This window comes from Ipomoea nil, unplaced genomic scaffold (assembly GCF_001879475.1).
Source record: "Ipomoea nil cultivar Tokyo-kokei standard unplaced genomic scaffold, Asagao_1.1 scaffold2921, whole genome shotgun sequence".
Lineage (NCBI taxonomy): Eukaryota > Viridiplantae > Streptophyta > Magnoliopsida > Solanales > Convolvulaceae > Ipomoea > Ipomoea nil.
The window spans coordinates 3987110-4009206 of record NW_017619349.1 but is presented as its reverse complement, the minus strand read 5'-3'; the positions used below and the strand labels follow the sequence as shown (position 1 = coordinate 4009206).

The 22097-nt window shown below is 29.2% G+C and overlaps 2 long non-coding RNA genes across 2 annotated transcripts; one reads left to right on the top strand and one right to left on the bottom strand.

Moving 5' to 3' along the window:
• The first annotated feature begins 3508 nt into the window (after positions 1–3508).
• LOC109161133 lies at positions 3509–5168 on the top strand. The gene is made up of 2 exons (XR_002050886.1): positions 3509–3603; positions 4659–5168. It is a non-coding gene; the product is annotated as an uncharacterized LOC109161133 (long non-coding RNA).
• Positions 5169–9134: 3966 nt separating this feature from the next.
• On the bottom strand, positions 9135–10074 carry LOC109161134. The gene is made up of 2 exons (XR_002050887.1): positions 9937–10074; positions 9135–9565 (listed from the first exon to the last, which is right to left on the bottom strand). It is a non-coding gene; the product is annotated as an uncharacterized LOC109161134 (long non-coding RNA).
• Between the last annotated feature and the right edge of the window lie 12023 nt (positions 10075–22097).

Sequence of the window (22097 nt, the reverse complement as noted above, 5' to 3'; positions counted from 1 at the left end):
GGGGAAATGCTGCTGCATCAAGATAGACCCTTCCAAATATAATTAAAAATAAAATAAAATAATATTATGCATTTTAGAAATATCATGATTTAATAATATTATATGATTTTCATGAGAGTCGAACATATAAATAAATAAATAAGGCACAAGTGTCAAAGAGACCCATTTACTACTGCAAAGTGCTCAATTCCTCACCACGAATTAAATTAAGTGTCTCATCGACTCATCCATATCTGGACCTCATTGTTGACAGTAGTTGCTGATATTTTTTTAATTTTTATTTATTTATTTAAAAATAAATAAATAGGCAACCTGTAAAAAATGTCGATCGAAAAAATTTAACTGGTAGATGGGCCTGTTTGACACTTAATTTAGTTTGTGGTGGAAATTAAGTAATTCACAATAGTAGATAGGTCTATTTGACAACTTGCCAAAATATAATTACTGTTTCTTGGTTTAATGATTATAAAGTTCATAATTGATTCTCTCCATATTTTTGAAAATGGAAATAGAAAATCGACTGATGGGCAGGCATTAATGGGGAGCAAAACTCCTTTTTAAAGTGCCAAAATGGCTCATGGTATTTACTATTTAGTGCCAGTTTTAAGGTTTTTATTTTTTATTTAATTTCTTTAAAGGGAGAAAGATGAATCATTTTTCAAAATGTCAAATTAAAATGGTGCAATATGTGGTGTTTTAATTTTTCTTGGCGTTTTGACCAAGGACAAAACATCAAAATGGTGGATTCATCATTTACCAAATAAGTCCTTAAGTGGGAGGACCAGTGTTTAATATCTACAAGAACCCATAATATGAGATGTAACTCACACATTGCGACTACCCAAGTTCAATTCAGTGTCTTTATCCACAATTTATCACCAGGAACCAACTGACACTGCTGGAAATTATGAAATTTCCGACCACCTGATTTATCACCAGGAACCAACTGACACTGCTGGAAATTATGAAATTTCCGACCACCTGAAAGTGATCTCAAATCAAGCCGAAAGCCTTGTTCCGACCACTTTTGGTATCCGGAAAAACCTTTGTTGCTATTTCCGATCACTTTTTGCTTTCAAATTGATTTAAGATCACTTTCAAGTGTCGAAAATTTCATAATTTCCAGCAGTGTGAATGCATTTCACATATTATCGAGTGCTCTTGTATATGTCACAATTAACATACATTTGGTAGTATTGAAAAGTGCACATTTAACCAATTGAATCCACTTCACATATATATTGTGCTCAATCACAATACTCTTTACTTAAAATACATAAAGTTATAATATAATGTTAAAAAGCAAGAAAAATTTTGTAATAGAACAACAAATTAAATACTAATCCCCTTCAGAGGAGCCATTTGAAGCATGATTGTAAAACCCAAAACTTGCCACAATCACCACCACCATTGTATTACTCCCCTGAATGATAGCAGACGCAATTTAATTCCATGCATCTACCACCACCATCATAGCCCCGTCCACGGCACATTTTTTTGCAATATTTTTTGGTCACGCAAAACTTGTCAGTATGAATAGTTTTTGATTCTCCAAGCATCATTGGACCCATCTCTGCTCATGTTTAAAAAAAAAAAAAAAAAAGAATGAACAATCATGCATCCTCAAACAGTTATGATGTCCCGGACCTATACAATGATATATAGAATCAGGCATTCAGGCCTGTCTTTAAAGAGATTTGCATGTTTGAGAATATGTACATGTCTGATCTAACAAACTATATCACAATATTAATGAAGATTTTTGTCAAAGAAATTACCAGTAGAACAAAAGAGCACAAACAGGAGGCAGATTGTCGCTGTAGTCTTTAATGAATTTGCCATTGCCATCAATAATTTTGAGATTTCTTACTTTATTTTTATTATTTTATGTTACTATAATAATAATAATAAAATATTACTATTATTATTATTATTTTATTTTATTTTATTTTAACAGGAGTATATGTAAACGAATTGAACATGCTCTATATATAGGGGTTAGTTGGTAATGAATATGTTTTGTTATTTATCCTACTTTTTAGGTGAGCCAGATAACATGTTAGTGATAAAACCTAGTATTTAGGATTCAGGTATAAGGTATTGCTATTGTTCAAATTATGCCTCAGCAATATTTGTGATGCAAATTAATGCAATCATGATCGAGTTTTTAAATAGTGATTATAATCTGGATCTAAACTTATTGGAATGGTTCAGGATTATATAAAAATAGTAATACTTAAATAATTAATAGAATGGCCATAAAAAGTTAAGATCAATAAAATATTTTTTGGGTATATATGTCCTTAGTCGTAGCCAATGACCATGTGGTCTAGTGACATAAAGTGTCTTTCCCAAATGGGGAGTCATGGGTTTGAGTTACTTGTGATATATATTGTAATAATTGTGAAATTGTAATACTGTTTAGGATATATATAATTGATTGTTACTAATGATAAATATTGTAATACTTATAACTGAAATTGTACGGAATACTTACGCACCCCATTACCTACAGCCCTACCCGTCTCACAGACAAAGATTAGTGAAATAGTCCTGCACAAGTTTTTCTAAAATAAAATGCTACACTAAAACTAATAAATAAATAAATACTGCATATGATCAAATTACACTAAAATATATATTGAATTAAATTAGTTACCTAATCTAACCTATAACTTTTATTAATGTGTAACTCTTAACATGACCAACTTTAACTAAACTACTCTTTGGAAATTTATTTAAAAGGACTAAACATAACTTACTGAATTATTTGGGAAATATATTGCAACGAATAACATTAAAAAAAAAAAAAGAATTAGATTTAGATTGACCACCCTACCTGAAAGTGGAATTAGCAATAGGTAATTAGCTAAAATTTAAAAAAGGAAAAAAAAAAAAGAAAAGAAAGAAGCAAGATCTACGACCGAGATGGTCGGAGACCACCAGATGACCAGATCCATGAATGGATGAAGGCAGCGGCCATAGCTGCCTTGCTTCATCCCTTCAAAGCTTAAAAAAATGAAGGGATGAAGGCAGCCATGGGCCATGGCTGCTGCCTTCATCCCTTCAAGGATCGTGGTCTTCAACCATTTCGGTTGGAGATCCTGTTTTTTTTTTTTTTTTTTTTCTTTTTCTTTTTAATTTTTTTTAAAATTTTAGCTAATTACTTGTTGGTAACTTGCCACGACAGATCACTTGGATAAATTGCATGATTTTATAGTGTTCAGTGCCTTAATTGTATTTTTTTCTTTGTTCGGTAGCCTAATTACACTTTTAAATTACGTTCACTGTCCAATTTGAACGTTATTCCAAAAAAAAAAAAAAAAACTAATTTAGTTACATCTAATAACTATTTTTTTTTTTTTCCATGAAAGCATCATAAGCATGTTTGTTACATGTTTAGCTAGGATGTTGTGTTTCAAGTTCAAACGTATTCATAAGCAAACCAACAATAATAAACATACCCAATATATAGAGTCAATTACATGCTTTCAGAAAACTAAAAAAATAAAAGAACTTAAATTTCAAGCTTCCTATTAATGGAACAAAAATTGAAGTTATACGGCGCTATGATCGTGTTATTGGTGCTCTTGTCTTTTACTGGTAATTTCTTTTGAAAAATGTTTTATTTATGATTTTAATTTGTTAAAACAGGATATATGTATATATAGGTGATGCATGTCAAGGACCTTGTAATCTAGTGGTACCAAGTTGTTTTTCCATATAGGAGGGTGTGGGTTCAAGTCTTAGTTGGGGCAGTATGGTATTAAGTATTTGTGCTTCCGTATTAGTACCAAAAAAAAAGGTGACACGTTATTCATATCATATGATGCACATATTCTTGAATGTACTTTTACTTAGAGATGTCAATCTTAATTCGAAATTGTTAGGTTGACCTAATAATCCTGAAAGAGTTTAGGGCTAAGAAATTTTAAACTCATAAAAAATTCAGCTCGATAAGTCACAAGCCTGACCGCTTGAACGGGGTAGCCTAAAATTTAGTGGGTTAACCCGATAGTCCGAGCCACTTAAGATTATTTTTTGTTTTACAAATGATGTGGAACAAATTAAATATACACGGAATCTGTATGTAACTTCACCTTTAGTAATTTTTATTAATATTGAAAATAAAATATAAATAAATTTATTACAAAATAAAATATCTTTATGAAAATAAATAATGAAAAATTAAAATAATTATTATGATCATTATATTATAGTGTAAATATATTAATTATTTTTAGTCAGAATTTAAAAATGGAGGATTATATTGATTGAATGCTGTATAAATTTATAGGTATTAGCATAAATTGCACTAGTTTATTAAAATTGAAAAGTTTAGAATGTATGTTACCTTGAAAATATCCAAAGTTTTAGTTGAGTTTGCCTAATAAACCTGACTAGCCGAGGTTTTATGGTTAGGGCAAAAACTTTTAAACCCGGCCATAAAATAAAACAAATGGAAAAAAAAAACTAATAAGTCCGACGACCTGATAAAGCCAACACGAAATAGAATGAACTGTCCTGATTGACATCCCTACTTTTACATTCCATCAATGTATTTAATAGTTTAATATGGTACACATTACACGTATATATGTACCTGTTTTTATTTGACTTGTCTCCTATATATATATATATATATATTATATTAGCAGAGTTGAGTCCAAAAATGGTCGGAGGAATCGAGCCTAGCATTGCCATGAAATGCATTGGCAAGTTTACGACCCCTACTCAATGTGACACCACTTGCAAGAAACAAGGCTTTGTTAAAGGTGGTAAGAGCAAACTCGAACCAGGGAAATGCTGTTGCACCAAGCCGGCGACTGCCAAATATAATTAAAAATAAAAGAAAATAATATTATGCATTTTAAAAATATCATGATTTAAAGATTGTCAGCAACGTATTATATGATTTTTATGAGAGTCGAATGTTTTTTTTTTTTTTAAATAAAGATAAAGAAGCTAATTCATTAATCATAGGCTGAAATATTTACAATAAAGATCGATGCAATGGTTAAACATTCCTTATAGTCAGACATAGAAACAACTTTCGTAGCAATGCTAAAGAAAATTTGATTCGCAGACTGTTTCACAAATTTGAAGCTGGATTCTTTAGAACTTAAAGCTTCTTTAATGATTTGATCAAATGTACCCAAAACTGACAATGGTTGGATAATTTTGCACACCACCTGAGTATCTATTTCCATTCTTATATCCATTGACAATATCTTTTATCGGGTTGAACTGCATATCATAGTTCAGAGGAGTCTCTTTTTCATTGTCATGTTTGTCACCCAAGATGAGATTCACATATGCCATGACCAGTTATATTGTTTCACGCTTTATGAAAAAAAACTCGCCAAGTAAATGAGAGGAAGTAACTCGTTAAACAACTAGAGGAAAACATAGAAACGACAAACAAAATTAAACTAAAACAAGTAAAGGGAAATAACCGTGCGAAGGCAGAGAATAAAAGAAAAAACGGTGAAGGCAGAGAAGACAATGAAGGCTGACGCTGTCTACGGTGGAGATAGCAGTATGGGAAGACGATCGGATGCAGTCTCTGATCCGCTTGCTTCACGGAGGCGACAACTGTGTAGAAGTTTGAGTAGTCGAAAAGCAAAGACAAAGAGAATGAGTGTTATGTTATTACAACAAAATAACATAACAAAACTAATTTACATGTTTTCAAAAAAAAAAAAAAACTAATTTACATGTAACTATTTTTTTCCGTGAAAGCATCATATATAAGCATGTTTGTTACATGCTTAGGCGGGATGTTGTGTTCCAATTTCAAACGTATTAATAAGCAAACCAACAAACATACCCCATATATATAGATTTGCATACTTTATTTTAGAAAAATAAATAATAAAAATCTTAAATTTCATGCTTCCGAGTAATGGAACGTGTTGAAAAAGTAGTATAAAAATTGCATTGTAAGTAACTATTTTGTGGTACAAATATATGTAGATATCCATTTGGGTCAGGTCAAAGTGGATTCAGATTCTTTGTAGTGAGATAAAAATTAATATATTGTACGCTCAAATTGAGTAATGTGTGACTGATATATTCTTAGTAGCATTTGTCCTACATTGAAAAAACAATGTGTTAGGAACCTTGTATTAGGATTTTGATGATACCAATGTAATGTAGAAAGTAGACCCCTAACTCCTTCATTTGTATTGTATCGCTACTTTCGTTCTAGACGAAAGTTGCCATAACTCATATGTAATTCGTGTTAAGCTAGAACAAACACACGAAAAGAGTTATGAATAGAAGATAGGCTGATCAAGGCGAAAGAAGACTCCACAGCAACGAAAGAAGGAGTTGTCATTAAAAAGACAGTTCTTTTCAAGACTATCTCAACAAGTATTCTTCTTCTCATCAACTAGAAGAATGTTCTACCTGTCTGATTTGACAACATCCTAGGACAATAAGGACCTCAACTCATGGGACACGCTATCCAAAGAGCATTTAATGAAGTCGTACTATCTCTGGAGCTAAAAGACAAAAGTCATCAGATCCTCCATACCTTCAACGGCTACATAGTACAAACCCATTAATGGAGCATTAAATGCATGAGGCTCCATGGTCCTTGTCCAACAGATAAAAGGTTTAAAAATTCATCTCCCTCCAACGGATGAATTTTCATCACCTATATAAACCAACCTTCATCAACTAAGAAGGTGCTGGTTCATTTTATCACTCTACTCACTCTCTTGCAAAAAGCTCTTAAAAAGTGAACAAATCTCAAAGCTCTTTGCGAACCAGCTATTTAAGGTGTTAAGGCATTTGAAGTAGATCAACCATCACTGCCCTACATCTTGTAAGAAGTCTTGCACTCTTGAAGCAATCATCCCACACCAACAAGACTTCACAGTTGGAGGAATCAAGAAATACTTTCTCACCAACCTCAACTTAGAACAAGAAGTTGATAGAGGCGGAGTAAACTCTCGGAGTTGAAAAACCTTCAAAGGCTGTCTGGCTTAGTGATCAAGGAAGTCTTTGTGTAATTGTACTAAAGAGTGATAGTGCAATCCTTCCAGCAGTTGTGGAAGAAGAGTGGAAGTAGGCAAAGTTTGGCCGAACCACTATAAAATCTCGTCTCGCTCTTCTCTTTACTTACTGCTTTAGTTTACTGCTTGCATATCATCTCTTTCATCACTCATCTTATCTTTTTATCAAACTCGTGCAACCCTCTCTTAATAACCTTTCCGCTGTGCTTATCTTACTCAAAAGTGTTGTCAGGGTTTTTCTTTTAAAGAATCTAAAGAAAAACGAGAGTCTATTCACCCCCCCCCCCCCCCCCCCCCCCCTCTAGACTCACCACTCAATCTATCGGGACCAACACAATGTGATTTGCACCACTATATATACAAGAGCTTTTTAAAAACATGTTAAATTGTATAACATAGAGGCTCTCTTGCGTGCAAAGGATGTAAATTTTAGATAACTAATAAAATTTTAAAGAGAGTCTTTCGCTTGAAATATTATTTTCGTAGTAATATTTCATAACAAAATGATCATTGAAGTTATTCGTCATTATGGTGATGTTGTTAGTGCTCTTATCTTTTAATGGTAATTTCTTTTGAAAAATTCTTTATTTATGATTTTAATTTGTTAAAACAAGATACGTATATATAGCGGCAGCATCAAGTACTAACAGAAAAAGTACATTCTTGTGGTCCTTTGTCGGTTAGGAATACAAGGCGGAATTTTCTTAGAGCACATTCTCAAATAGTGGCTATGTTTGGCAAATTTAGCTGTTGCTAAATTAGCTTTTTGATAAGTTGATAAATGTAAAAAGACTAAAAATGACATCTTCATAAAATTTAAATAGTTTTAAATTTAAATAAATGTGTTTACATATTAAAATTTAACATTTTAAAATGAAACTATTTGTATAATCATAATCTAGCATCCATGAAATAGCAATATTGTTGTGAATCTCCTTCATCTCAATATGGTTGGAACTGAGTTGTTGGACGGTGAAAAGTTGCAAAAGAGGATGAATAAAAATATACAAAGAAAAAAAGTCCAAAAGGAGAGGTAAATTAAGGATGTCATTTATTTAAAATAATAAGGATAAATTAAAGATGAAAAAAAAAAAAAAAAAGTTAGGGAGCTCCTAACTTATTTTTGAAACTCACCTAAGGTAGTGTTTGGAACATTACCAAACAAAGCTTATAGCTTATTAGTAGCTTAAAATAAACTATAAGCTCTTAAATAAGCTTTGTCCCTTGTCACCCAAAAAGAAAAAAAAAATATAACGCATAAAAATTCTAAAATTACTGTTCCTCGGTTACACTTTACATATCATAAGATACACATGTTCTTAAGTTACTTTCACATATTATTGGATGCATTTAGTAGTTATGTCTCGTATACATTTTCTTGTCTGTACTTGAGCTCACGCTTTTATTTGATCTGTCCCCTATGAAGCCGAGACGCACATCCGCGAGAGGATGAAATGCATTATGAAGTATAAGTACGCTACAGATTGTAAATCACGGCGACTCAGGGGCTCATTGACCTTGTTTGATAATCAACGATTAGCAAATTGTGTTAGTGATTAGCATATAATGAATTGTGTTCACAAATTTGAAAAAACAAATTATAGAAGTGGTTTGTGCAGTTCTCCTTTATTTTTACCATTTTTTTCAGGTCGATTTTCATTTATCGGTGGAAAAAGTAGGATTGGAGAAGTGAAGAAGTTCAAGCTTTTGAAGATTCAAAAGCAAGTGTAAAGAGCCTCTTTGATGCTGGGCTGACAAAAATCCCACGGATATTTCTTAACAAACACTCCATCCTGGAAAACAACTCAGCTGCTAATGCTGCTACACCTTTTTAAGGGGCCAAAATGGCTCATGGTAATATGGTATTTAGTGCAAGTTTTAAGGTTTCATTTTTTTATTTAATTTCTTTAAAGGGAGAAAGATAATTTTTTTTTAAAATGTCAAAGTAAAATGCTGCAATATGCCGTGTTTTAATTTTTCTTGGTGTTTTGACCAAGGACAAAACATCAAATTAAAATCTCTCATCTATAAAACAAGTCCTTAGTATAGGTGAGAGAACCAGTATTTAATGTCCACAAAAATCGTAATATTGAGTGTAACTCACACATTGGCGACTATCCAAATTCAATTCAGTATCTTTACCCACAATTTATCACTAGGAACCAACTGAATGCACTTCACATATATGTTGTACTCAATCACGATACTTTTACTTAAAATTCATAAGGCCGGCTATAATATAATGTTAAAAAGTGAAAAAAAAAAATTGTAATAGAACAACAAATACTAATCTCCTGAGTTTTATTTTCAATCACTTTAGAGGAGCCATTTGAAGCATGATTGTAAAACCCCAAACTTGCCACAATCACCACCACCATTGTATTACGGCTTTGCATCAAAGCAGACGCAATATAATAAAATGCATTTACCACCACCAGCATGTGGACGGCACACTTTGTTGCAATTACTCTTTTTAACGCAAACCTGGTCAGTAGGATGAGATTTTGGTTCTCCAACCACTCCAAGCATCATTGGACCCATCTCTACCCATGTTTAAACAAAAAATTAAAAAATTAACAACCATACATCCTCACAACCTCACATAGTTATGATGTTAACTTCATGTATGACATATTTTTATTGTTATGTCCAGGGCCTACACTGCTGGAAATTATGGAATTTCAAATCATCTGAAATCGATCTTAAATCAGATGGAAAGCAAAAATGGTCGGAAATAGCAACAAAGGTTTTTTCAGATACCAAAAGTGGTCGAAACAAGTCAGATCACTTTCAGGTGATCGAAAATTCCATAATTTCCAGTAGTGCTATAAAATGATAGAATTAGGCATTCAGACCTGTTCTTAAAGAGATTTGCATCTCACTATTAATAAAGATTTTTTGTAAAAGAAATTACCAGTAGAAAAAAAGAGCGCAAACAGGAGGCATATTGTTGCTGTAGTCTTTAATGAACTTGTCATTGCCATCAATAACAATAATAATAATAATAATAATAATAATAATAATAATAATAATAATAATAATAATAATAATTTATTTTATTTTAACAGGAGTATTTGTAAACGAATTGAACATGCTCTATATATAGGGGTTAGTTGGTAATGAATATGTTTTGTTATTTATCCTACATTTTAGGTGAGTCAGAAAACATGTTAGTGATAAAACCTAGTATTTAGGATTCACGTATTGCTATTTCGTTGTGTTAACACTAGCTAGCTATTGTTAAAATTATGTCTCAGCAATATTTGTGATGTATATTAATGCAATCATGAGTTTTTAAAATATTGATTATAATCAGGATCTAAACTTATTGAAATGGTTCAGGATTATATAAAACTATTAATACTCAAATAATTAATAAAATGTCCATAAAAATAAAAATGTTTTTGGGTATATATATATATATATATATATATATATATATATATATATATATATATATATATATATATATATATATATATGTCCCGAGTCCTAGCGAATGATCTTGTGGTCTAGTGACATGAAATATTTCTCCGAATTGGAGATCATGAGTTTGAACTCCCGTAGAGGCGGTATTGACTATTTGTGCTTAATTCAGTAGGTTGAGAAAGTAGCTATTAACAGATACTGCATTCTAATATAGTTTGTAGTACTCATAAAAATATCCGGAGTCCTAACAAATCAGAAATACACTCAAAATAATTTTACGCGGAATGAATATATATCCAAATTATTATTTGGTTTGGATATACAATTTTTGGAAAATAGCACGTGTCACCAAACGATACCCGATAGCTAACAATTTGGGACGATATTAGGTCACCAAAGTCGTTTAAAATAAAATTTCCAAACAGAACTAAAGCTCACCCTTAGTAATAACTTATATGAAAAATAGCACGTTTTCCCTCTGAGTTATATACTTGTAGCACTTTTTCCTCTAAATTATTCAAGTGACTGTTTTTCCACATGAAATGTTAAATGGTCACATTTACCCTTAAAATAAATATTTCATTTATTTTTCTTCTTCAACAAATTATGACCACGATTTGATTCAAACCATATAGACAACAACCAAACCGAAATATTCCAATTACAATTTAGAAACGAAACCCGATATTTAGATTTTATTAAAATCGCGAATCGAACTTGAACAACAGGCGGACACTTATATATTTTATCGGAAGTGTTGGCAAAGTTTTTCCTAAGAAAAGATTTTGAGAAAGCAAGAGTAAAACAACAAAGTTTTTGAGTGTTCAAAATCAAGTAGCTAACAATTTGCCCAGCGCTAAGGCTATTTATAGGAGAAGAAAGAATAAATAGTATTAACAATGGCATTTACATCTTAAATAAATTAAGATTTTTAACATTAATAACCGCCAACTTAATTCGGAGATTAATTATAAGAATTAAGATTGAAATTAATCCCTAAGAATCATAATTAATACTTAGATTTAAATCAAAACGTAAAAGTATTAATTACATTTTTTCTTCAAAAGTAGTACAGTTTTCCATATAAATAATAAACACTTTAATTTTTTTTTTTTTTTCTGATTAGTATTACATTTTCATCTTGACCCGACGCGTCTCACAAATGAAGACCCGTGAGACAGTCTCACACAAGTGTTTGCCGAAACCAAAATATATAACTAACTACCAACAATTTCGGTATCATGCTTGTTACATGTATGACTGGGGACATATTTAAGGTATACTAATTGTAAAAGTAAGACAAATAACATACGTATACATAAACAAACCAATAAACATACTCTATATATATTGAGCTACATATTCTTTGATATCTTTAATGTACACTAACATACACTTTTGACTAATGGCACATTCATCAAAGTTATTCATCACTATATTCATCTTGCTAATCCTATCATTTACTGGTAACACTTTCTTTTGATAGTTTAATATGGTACACTTTGCACGTATGTATCTAAGTGCGCGTTTTTATTTGATTTGTCTCCTATTAGCAGAGTTGAGTCCAAAAGTGGTCGGAGAAGCCAAGATTAGCGCTAGCATGAAATGCTATGGCAGCTTTACGAGCCTTAGTTATTGCCAATCCATTTGCAACAAAGAGGGCTCTGGTAAACCGGCTCATAGCAAACGCCAACCGGGGAAATGCTGCTGCATCAAGGCAGGCCCTTCCAAATATAATTAAAAATAAAATAAAATAATATTATGCATTTTAAAAATATCATGATTTAATGATTGTCCGTAATGTATTATATGTTTCTCATGAGACTCGAACATAAATAAATAAATAATGTTTCTTAGTTTAATGATTATAAAGTTTGTAATTGATTCTTTCCATATTTTTGAAAATGGAAAAAGAAAATTGTACGTAATGGGATTTTTACTATTTTTTCAAGTGAGGAAAAATAGTTTTCTCGACCTATCTTTTATCAGCCAACTTCAACATAAAAATTAACTCAATATGAAAAAATCACAAGCCTTTTACGGTAGCCCTATAGGCATGACCGGTTACTTTTTATTCTGTCTATTTTGTATTAAAGAAAAAAAAATGCTAAAATGCATCCAAACAATAACTGGATTAACTCTAGTAGGGAACATTACATGCATGTATTAAATATATATGCACATAAACATAACTTACAGAATTATTTGGGAAATATATTGCAACAGACTAACATTATAAAAATAATAATAATAATAATTTTTTTTTTAAAATAATAATAATAATAATTTAATTACATCTAATAACTATTTTTTCCGTGACAGCATCATAAGCATGTTTGTTACACGCTTAGCTAGGATGTTGTGTTTCAAGTTCAAACGTATTCATAAGCAAACCAACAATAGACTCTAACTAACCACTGAAACAGGAAACAAATAAAGACTAAGCCAATAGACTCTAACTAACCAAGAGAATCTAACTACTAAATACAATAAACATACCCTATATATAGAGTTAATTACATGCTTTCATAAAACTAAAAAAATAAAAAAAAAATAAAAAAAAATAAAAAAAAAATAAAACTTAAATTTCAAGCTTCCTATTAATGGAACAAAAATTGAAGTTATATGGCGCTATGATCCTGTTATTGGTGCTCTTGTCTTCTCCTGGTAATTTCGTTTGAAAAATGTTTTATTTATGATTTTAATTTGTTAAAACGAGATACCTATATATATAGGTGCTGCAGGCCAAGAACTTTGTAGTCTAGTGATACTAAGTTGCTCTCCTATATGAGAGCTTGTAGGTTCAAGCTTTAGTGGAGGCAGTACGGTATTAACTCTTTGTAGTTCAGTAGGTTGAGAAAGGTGTTGCACTAGTTAAAAAGTAGTGCACTAAACTACAAACTGCATTATGTAATAAAAGTGCACTTAAAAACATGCAACTCTAAAATTATACACGTTATTCATATCATATCATATGATGCACACATTCTTGAATATAGACTTTTACTTAGAGATGTCAATCTTAATCCGAAATAGATTGGTTGACTCAATAAGCCTGAAAAAGTTCAAGGTTAGGCCTAAGAAATTTTAAACCCATAAAAAATTCAGCTCAATATGTCATAAGCCTGATGGCTCGAACAAGGTAGCCTGAAATTTATCGGAATCTATATGTAAGTTCATCTTTATTAATTTTTTAATAATTTAATATGATGCACATTGTACGTATGTACCTGTTTTTATTTGATCTATCTCCTATTAGCAGAATTGAGTCCAAAAATGGTCCAAGGAGTTGATGAGCAGAACATTGCCATGACATGCAAAGGCAAGTTTACGACCTCTACTGAATGTCAAGCCTCTTGCAAGAAAGAAGGGTTTGTTAAAGGTGGTAAGAGCAAACTCGAACCGGGGAAATGCTGTTGCACCAAGCCGGCGACTCAGCAAATATAATTAAAAATAAAATAAAACAATATTATGCATTTTTAAAATATCATGATTTAAAGATTGTCACTCATGAGATAAAGATTGTCAACAACGTATAAATGATATTTTATGGTTTATAATTGTGATTTGGATTTTGATCATGTAGTTAATTGATTCTCTTTATATTTTTTAAAATGGAAAAAGAAAATCGTACGTAATGGAGTTTTTACTTTTTTTTTTTTTCAAGTGAGGGAAAATGATTTTCTTGACTTATCTTTTACCGGCCAACTTCAATAATATGAAAAATTAACTCGATATGAAAAAATCAGGGACCTTTTATATGGATGTCAAATCAGAATTCACTATATTTGATTAATGTGTACTTGTACACTATGTATTTGCTGCACTAATTAAAAAAGATTACATATAGCATATTTATCATATCATTCGTGTTATGTAAAACTATCATATACAAGAATAACCATTATTCAAATACTCTATAGGCTCTTGATTAAACAACTGTGATAAATTTCAAGAATGGTTTATTGATTATTGATATATATATTTACAAATTTTTATCTTTCAATTGAACCATAAATAGTCTGACTATTAACATTTACCAATTTTATCTTTGACTTTCAATTTGACCATAAACGATTTTAACTATTGATTTTGTTTCAAATTTGAAGTTAAATATCTATTTAGTAAACATAAGAGTAATAACATAAAAATTAGCTAGAAAATTTGTCTATCCAGATTTGCATATTTAAATGTGATGAAACAAATAATATAATCGACTCAAATTTGTTGCAGAAACTTCATCAACATGTTCTTTGCGTTCCCACTATTGATGAACCCAATGTATTAAGCTTATGAACTAAATTTTGCCATCTGAACAAGTCAATTTTTACATTATTATCCTTGAATTTAATGCTTACTAAGTGAGTATTTAATCGAATGACTAAATTTGGTTCAAAATCAATAGTCAAATTTAGCCAAAGATTGTTACGAAACTAAAATTTATTTATATAAAATAAATAAATAACAAAAATAGGATTTCATAAATTTGATTATAGAGAAGAAACAATGAAAGATCCAAGTCGTGTTTAGCATCAGTTTCCTTAAAAAATCGATCCATTACCTGTCGAAGGTACTAGGAGCGTTGTAACATCAGTTTTACAGGATAAAGTGAATCACAATTTAATGTTTGAATACTCAAACAACAAATCCAACGAACTTGAATAACAGGCGAACACTTCTATATTTTATCGGAAGTGTTGGCAAAGTTTTTCCTAAGAAAAAATTTTTGAGGGAGTAGAGAGTAAAACAACAAAGTTTTTGAGTGTTCAAAATCAAGTAGCTAACAATTTGCCCAACGCTAAAGCTATTTAGAGGAGAAGAAGGAATAAATAGTATTAACAATGGCGCTAACATCTTAAATAAATTCAGATTTTTAACATTAATAACCGACAACTTAATTCGGAGATTAATTATAAGAATTAAGATTGAAATTAATTCCTAAGAATCATAATTAATACTTAACTTTTAAATCAAAACATAAAAGAATTAATTACATATTTTCTTCAAAAGTATTACACTTTTCCATATAAGTAATAAACACTTCAAATGGAAAGACAATCTCACAAGTGTTTGCTGAAACCGAAATATATAACTAACTATCAACCACTTCAAATGGAAAGACAATCTCACAAGTGTTTGCTGAAACCGAAATATATAACTAACTATCAACCATTTCGGTATCATGCTTGTTACATGTATGCTTGGGGACATATATATTTAAGGTATATTAATTGTAAAAGTAAGACAAATAACATACGTATACATAAACAAACCAATAAACATACCCTATATTTATTGAGCTACATATACTTTGATATCTTTAATGTACACTAACATACACTTTTGACTAATGGCACAATCATTCAAGTTGTTCATCACTATATTCATCTTGCTGATCCTATCATTTACTGGTAACACTTTATTTTGATTTTTATTTTTTTTTAGGTTTATGGTTTTAGTTTGTTAAATCGAGTGTATTAGTGAACTTAAATATATGTGAATGAATACAATGGCTTTTGTGATACCAGAGAAGCCCTCTTTTGTACACCGCTGTGGTGAATGGTTCAACGAACCACGCTTCTGAGTCAATTGGCGCTTTCATTATTATTATTATTACTAATTTTTTCACATTGCGCAAATAAGATAATGCATATTCAATAATTATTTTTAAATAAGTACTTTAAATATATTGGTCCTGCTTGATAAAATAGTTAGCCTATCAGTCAATTTTGGTTTATTTAATCACTATTAATTATTTGACTTGTGGTTAAAAAATCAATATAAATGTTTGGTAAATTAGGTTTTTGTAACTCGTCTACTAAAAAAAAAAAAAGCTTTTTATAACTCCAAAATGTTAAAATTCAAAAAGCTGCTCAAAACAGCATTTTCAATTATCTTTTTGGGAAAAGAAATTATACCAAACAGACAAACAACTATCAGCTAACAACTAATTTACCAAACACTTTTTTTACAATCAACTAATTATACCATCTAATTAACTCAATCAGCTAATAGCTAACATCCATTTACCAAACATAGCCATTATATAGGAGATGTTCATACATAGGTAATTGAATATTGAATTTGTTTATTTAAATCAGTAATTCAAAGTATATAACTGCAAGATAATATATGAGAGATTGATATATTTGTAACTTTGTAATAACGCTATTCTAAATACTTAGTCTAAAAATTATAGTCTAAATAAATACTACTTTTGGTTTAAATTACTCTAAATCTTATTAATATTTTTTTGGGTAGTATTGTCATTGTCTTCATCTTTAGTACTTGTCATCTTCTTCTTCTTCTTCTTCTTCTTTTTTATTGGTAGTGTGTCATGTGCAATTGGGTTACTGGTTGTAACATAGAGGGCAGCATTATGATATTATGGTGTATAAAGTTTTAGATTTGTCTTGCTGTATATATAACCGGGATCTTAGTTGTACTATTAACTTTTTATCTTGCAAGCGCCTGTTGATATTTGGCCGTGGTAATTTTTTCCCAAACATGTTTTATGTGTTGTGAGATAAGATAGGTGTCGTAGATTATCATGTGAAAGTATTGAATAAAATATTAATATTTATTATATTTGTATAAAATATTTGGTAAATAAATATATAACATATTTTGTATTATAACTTTAATATTTAATTACAAGATAGTGTAAAAATAAGACAATAATATAATTAATTAATGAATTTGAAGGTAAGGAATCTTTGAATTGTATAAAATAAATATAATATAACTAATTAAATTATATCTCTTTTTAAAAAAAAAAATAAAATTATAATGAATAAATTTTGTTTGAATAAAGGCATATAGACATCTAATTCTAAATTAATTAAATATATATGTATATTTTTTTTAGCTACTAATTTATTTAATTTAAAATAGTAATAAAATGAGATACTCACTTTTCATCCACAACAATGAAGTCATTGATTTTTTTTTCTTTCGTTGTTGAGACAAATTGTTTTGGGAGTTTTTCAATAATAATTGCTACAATTGCTGTCAATAGAGAATGATATAAATAATTTGAAATATATGATTACAATAGATATTGTTATAATAATATAGTAAAAATTAACTTACAAATTTCTTTAGAAGTTTTCATGAATTGATAAAATTGTGAGGGAGAAGTGTCAAATAGGCCCATGTACTATTGTCAAGTGCTCAATTCCCACCATGAACTAAATTAAAGGCTAATTAACTACACTTACCTACTAAATTTGTTCAATTAGTTTTTTTTGCAGGTAATTGACTTTTTTTTACAGGTTACCAATTCAATTATTAAAAAAATAATTTAAAAATTATTAAAAAAAAAAAAAGAATACAACCACGGTTGTCTTTGAAATAATTAAATAGGTAACCTGTTATTTTATTTTATTTATTTATTTTAATAATTAAATAGGTAACCTGTTATTAACCTGTAAAAAAAGTCAATTGAACAAATTTAACTCGTAAATGGATCTATTTGACAATTAATTTAGTTCGTGGTGAAAATTGAGCACTTCGCAGTAATAGATGGGCCTATTTGACACTTGTGCCAAATTGTGAGAATGATGACAGTGGGACGTCAACATTGGTTAATTCTTTGGAAAATGATCATACCGCTTTAGAGTCTAGGTGTAGTTGTATTTCTAATCAACAACTTTGTAGTTAGGTCGTGCAGGTCTGACAATGATGTAAGAATAATTTTGTCGGATAAAAAAATAAATAATAATAGTACAATATTTATAAAATAATGTACAATTGTATCATTATTGAAATACATACAAAAATATTAATATCATAATGACCTAAATCATTCCAATAATGCAAAAACATAATTGAAATATTGAGTCTTGTTCTAAATAATCAAAAGAAGATTAATTAAACGAAAAAAAAAAAAATTACCTAAACTTCACCGACGTGCCTTAGATTGTTGGAACATGATTTTCAAGGTTCTTGATTCATAATCTTTGATGCTCAACTTTGAATGTTATATATTTAGTTGGGCTAATTATTTGACCAAAATTTATGTTAAATTTTATATTCTATCTTTTAATACATTTTGACATATTAGTAGTATATGTTTAACAATTATGCCAACTCTAATTGAGATAGCTCGGAACCTATGACCTTTCTTATAGATCGAAATTAATTTTTAAGTTAAGAATAATAAATAGTTAACGGAATATTCCGTTACTAAAGTTTATACTAAAGGAATGCATGGTTATTTAGGGATAGAAAATAATATAATAGCGGGTAAATAAGAAAAATGATAAAAAGAAAATCAAATCAAAATAATATGAACTATTCATTTCAACAAATCATTATATCAACATTTTTTTTTTCAAATTAAGGACGTAACTTTATTGGCTCTTATTTGTTGATTATTATTATTATTCTTATTATTATTATTATTATTATTATTATTATTAATGTCTTGTTTTAAATATGAGTAGAGATGGGTCCAATCATGGTTGGAGCAGACTACGAAAAGACGTGTTTTGGCAAGCCGGCATTTGGAAAATGTTTGAACATGTTCAAATGATTTGCGGATTGCCGGAAAAAAGGCTTTGAGGACGGTATATGTCCAAACAAAGGTCCCGACAAGTGGAGATGCTGCTGCGACAATCATTAATATTTCATAAATACTTTTAATTTTAATTAAATCAACTTTATGTATGTGGTCCTAAAGTATTAATTCAAGAAAAGTAAATCTTCTCTTAAAACATTTTTCATTTTTTTTTTTTGAAAGGAGCCTGTGCGGCATTTATTGAAAATATGTTAAAATAGAGTCTGACGGGCCAGAGTTCAAATACATAGTAATTGACTGAATAAAAACAGTAGATAAATGCTAAAGTATGAGCTAAGTAATTATCTGATCTAGAAACAAATCGAAGCCAACAATAATTAAAAGAAACCATACGAACACTGCAAAACATTTTTGTAATCCCTATCAATTAATTAATCAATTCAAATAATTATTATTATACATTACGATTTTCGCATTATATATCTCTCAATTAATATAAAACTAAAAATGAAAAAATAACTCACAAATAAAAATTACAATTAAAGTGTATTCAACAAATTCTGATCCTTAAATCTCTTAAGACAATATGATGCTTATTATCTATTTTTTAAAAAAAAAAAATATTCACATATATATATATATATATATATATATATATATATATATATATATATATATATACATATATATATATATATATCTTGAAAACTAAAAAAGATACTTACATTTTCGTGAGTGCAACACCAATCCATTGTATTTATTGAGTAGTGAAAGAAGAGAATGAGAGAGCGAGTTACCAAGATATGATTTCATAGAGAACAGGAAAGAATATAGATGCACTGTAAAATGAAGAATCGTGATTTCCTAAATTACCAATCCATTGTATTTATAAGTGAAAAATGTGAGAATTATAAATTTGTATGATTTTTTAAAAGGAAAGTGTAATTATTTATTTTATGTCCTTAATTACTAATGGGAAATGATAATTTTGTCCAATAATATTGATATTACTATTTTTTTTTTTAAGTTTGTGCGCTGAAAAATTTGACAATCACTTCTATTATTATACTAGTTCTTTTTACGCGCATTGCGCGTACAGGATAATGCTCAATAATTATTTTCAATAAGTATTTCAAATTATATCAATGCAATATTATATAGGAGATATTCATGCACATGTAATTGAATGTTGAATTTGTTTATTTAAATCGGTAATTCAAAGTATATAAATGCAATATAATATATGAGAGAATGATTATAATTGTCACTAAAATAAATATTTATAACTTTTGAATAACGATAGTCTAAATATTTAGTTTAAAAGTGATAGTCTTTTTTTTTTTTTGAATGCAGTGATAGTCTAAATTAATACTACTTTTGATTTAAATTTCTCTAAGTGTTTTTAATTCTCTTTTTGGTAGCATTGTCATTGTCTTCATCTTCAGTACATCATTTTTTTTTTTTTTTTGGTAATATATCATGTGCAATTGGATTACTGGTAGTTACATAGAGGACATCATCAACAATGAGATTATGGTATAAGAAGTTTTGGATTTGCCTTGCAGTGTATATGACTGAGATCTTAATTGAACTATGAACTCTTATCTTACAAGCGCCTATGATATTTGGTAGTGGTAGTTTTTCTCCTACATGTTTCCTTATAAGTAATGTTGGCAAATTCTTACAACTTATAAGAGAAATGTAATACTTTTAAATTAAAATGTAAAAGTATTAATTACATTTTTCTTCAAAAGTATTACATTTTTCCATATAAGTAATAAACACTTTAAATTTTTTTTTATTAGTATTACATTTTCATCTTGATCCGACACATCTCAGAAATGAACATCCGTGAGGCAGTCTCACACAAGTGTTTGCCGAAATCAAAATATATAACTACCAACAATTTCGGTATCATGCTTGTTATATGTATGCTTGGGGACATATTTAAGGTATATTAATTATAAAAGTAAGGCAAATAACTTACGTATACATAATAAGCAAACCAATAAACATACCCTATATATATTGAGCTACATTTACTTTGATATCTTTAATGTACACTACCATAAACTTCTGACTAATGGCACAATCATTCAAATTGTTCATCACTATATTCATCTTACTGATCCTATCATTTACTGGTAACACTTTATTTTGATTTATTTTTTTTTTGGTTTATGGTTTTAGTTTGTCAAATCGAGTGTATTAGTGAACTTAAATATATGTGAATTAATGGCTTTTGTGATATCAAATTAAAGTATGTGTTATGTCTTAATTAAAAACTTAAATTGATACCTACAAAACATTGGCCTAGTGGATGAGAACTGAGAAGTCTCACTTAAAACTTATTTCCAAGGGCTCGTTTACTAACAGAAAATTGTTCTCTGATCTATTTTCTATTTTCTAATTTTTCAGTTCATTCTCTGTTTAGAAAACTTGTTTACAAACACATATTTAAAAAAAAAAATTTATTATTAACGTTACAAAATTAACACAAGTTTAATTTCTAGTGATTTTTAAATCTTATATTTAAAATATTTTTACATATATTCATTTCAATGACATATATATAAATATATAATTTTTACTTTGAATTCTAATATATGTGATATTTCAATATCTGATATCCGGAGCGAACTTGTATTACGATATAATGTAACTAAAAATATTCGAACTAATAATCTATTGAGTTCAACCAAAATCTAAAATATTGTATAGAGTTTAATTATATTCTTAATTTTGATAATGTGAAAAATGTCTAACTTTAAAATGTAAGCAAATTAAATAAGTTATGTTTAAATATCTAAAGTAGAAATGATAGAAAATGGTGATAAGTAAAAGAAGATGATGCTGAATGTAATCATAGTAATGTAGTTATATTGACATATAATCAAATAAATGATAGATGCTTCTGTTTTCCTTTTAGAAAGCAATTTTTAAGAGTGTTCCAAAAAATTATTTTCAATTTTAATTTCAAAATGGAAAACTGTGTTAGTAAATATTTTTTTTGTTTTCAATTATCTAGTTTTCCAGTTTTCCAGAAAATTGGAAAAAAAATTTCGGTTAGTAAACAGGCCCTAGGGGTTTGGATTTGGGATGTGTTCCTTGTGTAGACAGAAGTG